The 5,000-nt window shown below is 55.9% G+C and overlaps 3 non-coding genes across 3 annotated transcripts in view; all 3 read right to left on the bottom strand.

Moving 5' to 3' along the window:
* LOC149408639 (large subunit ribosomal RNA) overlaps positions 1-1,523 on the bottom strand; it is a 4,064-nt gene extending 2,541 nt beyond the window's left edge. Inside the window, exon 1 of the ribosomal RNA XR_016305453.1 lies at positions 1-1,523. This exon is cut by the window's left edge and continues 2,541 nt beyond it. This is a non-coding gene — a ribosomal RNA (large subunit ribosomal RNA).
* Positions 1,524-1,934: 411 nt separating this feature from the next.
* LOC149408638 (5.8S ribosomal RNA) lies at positions 1,935-2,096 on the bottom strand. Its single transcript, XR_016305455.1, has one exon. It is a non-coding gene; the product is annotated as a 5.8S ribosomal RNA (ribosomal RNA).
* A 329-nt stretch (positions 2,097-2,425) lies between these two features.
* LOC149408637 (small subunit ribosomal RNA) lies at positions 2,426-4,365 on the bottom strand. Its single transcript, XR_016305448.1, has one exon. It is a non-coding gene; the product is annotated as a small subunit ribosomal RNA (ribosomal RNA).
* Between the last annotated feature and the right edge of the window lie 635 nt (positions 4,366-5,000).

Raw genomic sequence — 5,000 nt, 5'->3', positions numbered from 1 at the left:
TTGGGCGCCTTAACTCGACGTTTGGTTCATCCCACAGCGCCAGTTCTGCTTACCAAAATTGGCCCACTTGGCACTCCCATCCGAGCTCCTACTTCATCTTCGAGCAAGAAGGAGATCTCACCCATTTAAAGTTTGAGAATAGGTTGAGGCCATTTCGGCCCCAATGCCTCTAATCATTCGCTTTACCGGATGAGACTGTGCGAATGGCGGTCCGAAAACCGTCATGTTTCTCGAGCGCCAGCTATCCTGAGGGAAACTTCGGATGGAACCAGCTATTAGATAGTTCGATTAGTCTTTCGCCCCTATACCCAGTTCGGACGATCGATTTGCACGTCAGAATCGCTTCGGTCCTCCATCAGGGTTTCCCCTGACTTCGACCTGACCAGGCATAGTTCACCATCTTTCGGGTCCCAGCGTGTACGCTCTCAGTGCGTCTCGATAATCGCACGGGGGCTTTCTCGAAACGCCTCGGGAATGCGGCGGGGCGTCTGACGACGCCCGCGCATCTTCCCTGCGACCGGCTCGAGGCCGGCCTTTCACTTTCATTTCGCCTCTGGGTTTATCAGTGTTCCCAATGACTCGCGCACATGCTAGACTCCTTGGTCCGTGTTTCAAGACGGGTCCTGTGAGTGCCCAAAACAAAACCACCGCCGACCGGGACGCGTCCCGTCCGAGAGCGCGCCGCTAACGACGGACACCCGACGCGCGACACCCGCGACGCACTAGACGCCGGGGGCCACGCGAAGGACGCCGCTGCAGCGCGACGGACGCCCGCGAGGGGCGGACGCGATCCTCGTTCTCTACCGTCGCTGCGTAATGTACGCCGCGGCCGTGGACACCGCGGCTCCGCCTCGCAGAGCGAGACGGGTCAACCGCACGGCGCATTCGACCGCGGCGCGACGGGTCGCGGTGTTATACTAAGGGAGAAGTGCACGCGCTCCGGGAGCCTGACGGCGCACCCGCGCACCCACCGCCCCGACCCGAAAGCCGAAGGCGAAGGTTTGCGCGAGGCGCGAGCCCCGACGGAAGACACGATGAATCTCCCCGTTCGCTCGTTTGAGTTCCACAGGTTTACCCCTGAACGGTTTCACGTACTCTTTAACTCTCTCTTCAAAGTTCTTTTCAACTTTCCCTCACGGTACTTGTTCGCTATCGGTCTCGTGGTAGTATTTAGCCTTAGATGGAGTTTACCACCCACTTAGGGCTGCACTCTCAAGCAACCCGACTCTAGGGAGAGAGACCGTCGCGGCCGGCTACCGTCACCACGGGCCTGGCACCCTCTGCGGGTAAGCGGGCCCCGTTCAAGATGAACTTGGACAGGCAGCCGTGACTAATGACCGCGCGTGTATGTATAACTCTCCTCCCGAACGCTACATTTCCCGGCGGCCCGCCGGGGCCGCAGGATTCAGCGCTGGGCTCTTCCCGTTTCGCTCGCCGCTACTCGGGGAATCCTCGTTAGTTTCTTTTCCTCCGCTTACTGATATGCTTAAGTTCGGCGGGTGATCTCTCCTGATTTGAGGTCGACAACAAAAATTTTATAAATTCGAGAAGTACGCAAAGCAACAGTGTGCGCGTATTCTCGCCCGTGCAGACTCTGTCAAGCGGGCGCGAAACCGACGAGCGTCCGCGGAGGTGCGCGCGGCCGAGAGCGCGAAGATCGCCCCGGACAGCCGACCGCTCGCGCGGTAGACTGCCCAGTTTTCAGCGTCGTCGCTAGCTCAAGGCTCGCACGCGTTCCTCCGCGTTTGGTATAACGCAAGCGGAAATCGCGCGCATCGAGAGAGCACTTCGTCAAATTTAACCGGACGCCGAGGTCCCGGCGCGCGTCTCCGAGGAGACGACGCGCGCGGGCCCCGGCGACGCCGGCAACGCTCGCTCTGCGCGCCCCCGTCCGAGGACGGGGGCGAGAGAACAGTCTGGTCGCATTGTGTGCGCGACCCTCAAACAGGAGTGGTCCGTCGACAAACTACGTCTTGCTCGGACCGCAATGTGCGTTCGAAATGTCGATGCTCATGTGTCCTGCAGTTCACACTCTGACGCGCATTTAGCTGCGTTCTTCATCGACCCACGAGCCGAGTGATCCGCCGTTCAGGGTAATAATGATAAAACAAACATAAATAGATACGTTTTAGTTTTCGGTTTTTACAATTTGGTTTGCGTTTTCGAAATGTTTATAATTCCATTCGACAAAAAGATTAATTTTGTACCGCCGCCTTCACGGCGACGGGTAAAATTTCACCGGACGAGCGGATAGAGGACGGAGCCCTCCTCCGCTCGACGCCGGCGGTTCTCGGTTCGCATCGGCGCCCTAGGGCGATCTCCGACGCAGTAATTTAGCATTCGTTCGATTATGGTTTATATGTATAATATGTTTTGTTTCATAATAATATTTCATATCATGGAAAGCACAAACATTAAACACAGGAAATGATCCTTCCGCAGGTTCACCTACGGAAACCTTGTTACGACTTTTACTTCCTCTAAATGATCAAATTCGGTCAAACTTTCCGACGCGTCGGATGCCCGTGAGAGCTTCCGCGCACCAGTCCGAAGACCTCACCAAATCATCCATCGGTAGTAGCGACGGGCGGTGTGTACAAAGGGCAGGGACGCAATCAACGCGAGCTGGTGACTCGCTTTTACTAGGAATTCCTCGTTCATGGGGGAGAATTGCAAACCCCAATCCCTATCACGAAGGGGTTTCATCGGGTTACCCGGGCCGTTAGGCCAAGGAGGACACGCTGATCCCTTCAGTGTAGCGCGCGTGCGGCCCAGGACATCTAAGGGCATCACAGACCTGCTATTGCTCAATCTCGTGCGGCTATATATACCGCCGGTCCCTCTAAGAAGATTTTCATTGTACGCCGGTAGTGAAGACCGCGAAACGCACGACCCCGACGCGCGAACGCCGAAGCCGCGCGCACACGGACCCTCGTGATACCGGTTGCACGTCTATTTAATAGGCTAGAGTTACGTTCGTTACCGGAATTAACCTGACAAATCGCTCCACCAACTAAGAGCGGCCATGCACCACCACCCACCGAATCGAGAAAGAGCTGTTAATCCGTCAATCCTTCCAGTGTCCGGGCCTGGTGAGTTTTCCCGTGTTGAGTCGAATTAAGCCGCAGGCTCCACTCCTGGTGGTGCCCTTCCGTCAATTCCTTTAAGTTTCAGCTTTGCAACCATACTCCCCCCGGAGCCCGAAAGCTTTGGTTTCCCGGGAGCTGCCCACCGGGTTAAAATTATGAAACTTCGGCGGATCGCTGGCTGGCATCATTTATGGTTAGAACTACAGCGGTATCTAATCGCCTTCGAACCTCTAACTTTCGTTCTTGATTAATGAAAACACCTTTGGCAAATGCTTTCGCTTTAGTCCGTCTTGCGACGATCCAAGAATTTCACCTCTAACGTCTCAATACGAATGCCCCCAGTCGTCCCTATTAATCATTACCTCTGGTATCAGAAAGCCAACAAAACAGAACCGAGGTCCTATTCTATTATTCCATGCGTACAATATTCAGGCAAGTGTTAGCCCGCTTTGAGCACTCTAATTTGTTCAAAGTAAACAGCCGCGACGGCCCGCCTCGGTGCGCGGCCGACCGTGAGGCCGACCGACACACGCCGGCGGTGGACGCACCGGCGAGAAGCCCCGCAGACGTGCCTGTCGTACCGCATTCGGTAGACCGACACCGCAGGACACAATTTCAACTACGAGCTTTTTAACCGCAACAACTTTAGTATATGCTATTGGAGCTGGAATTACCGCGGCTGCTGGCACCAGACTTGCCCTCCAATGGATCCTCATTAAAGGATTTAAAGTGTAATCATTCCGATCACGAGGCCTCGGACGAGTCCCGTATCGTTATTTTTCGTCACTACCTCCCCGTGCCGGGAGTGGGTAATTTGCGCGCCTGCTGCCTTCCGTGGATGTGGTAGCCGTTTCTCAGGCTCCCTCTCCGGAATCGAACCCTGATTCCCCGTTACCCGTGACAACCATGGTAGTCGCATAAACTACCATCGACAGTTGATAAGGCAGACATTTGAAAGATGCGTCGCCGGTGCTAGACCGTGCGATCAGCTCAAAGTTATCTAGAGTCATCTCGAATGGCGACGGACGGGGCGCGAACCCCGCCGCCGATTGGTTTTTGATCTAATAAAAGCATTCCTCCCGTTACCGGTCAGAACCTCGTTTGCATGTATTAGCTCTAGAATTGCCACAGTTATCCAAGTAACCGTGTACGATCTAAGGAACCAAAACTGATATATTGAGCCATTCGCGGTTTCACCTTAATTCGGCTTTTACTGAGACTTGCATGGCTTAGTCTTTGAGACAAGCATATGATTACTGGCAGGATCAACCAGGGAGCTGCACCACCGTCGGAGGGTTTTTAATCCTCCGAACGACAGAGGCCCGCCCTCGCGTAGAGGGCGCGGACAACACGGCGTTAAAGAACACGCGACGGAGTCACCCGCACGAGTCACGCTCATTATGCGTACCGCTATATTCTCCCGCTCGGCGACCGTCGCTAGACGAAAGCTCCGCGGGAAAATTTTTGCTTCAAACGAAGAAAGCGCGCGTAGGACGGCTCCCGCCCGAGAGAGAGAGACCGCACCCGCGACGACGCTATCGTCCGATTTATAATTCCCATTCGTAAAACGTGTACACCGAAAGCGCACGCCTTTGGCGAGGCAACAGTGAGACGGGGATAAAATCCTCCGCCTTTGCTTTTGAAAATTCTGCTCGCGCGGAACTCCAGAGTCAAAACATGAGCGCGAACGCCGCGCAGAAGCGGGCGTCACGTAGTTTCTCGCAAATAACACCGCCGACACGACCGATAGGCCGCCGCAGTTTGCGAACGCCGTGCATCGAGAGCCCGCCACACTCGGCGGGCACAAAGCTGTGCCGGGTCGCGTTCTCGCTCGGGACGGCGCCGAGCGCGATGCGCCCGCTCCGACCCCTCGAAGGCGCGCAGGCGGCCGGGCCGTCGGGCCTCGGGCGG

Source organism: Hesperophylax consimilis, unplaced genomic scaffold (genome assembly GCF_061612785.1).
Source record: "Hesperophylax consimilis isolate HC1 unplaced genomic scaffold, BYU_Hcon_1.0 scaffold_146, whole genome shotgun sequence".
Lineage (NCBI taxonomy): Eukaryota > Metazoa > Arthropoda > Insecta > Trichoptera > Limnephilidae > Hesperophylax > Hesperophylax consimilis.
Note: the sequence above shows the minus strand (reverse complement) of the source record. Positions and strands in the feature narration are given on the sequence as shown.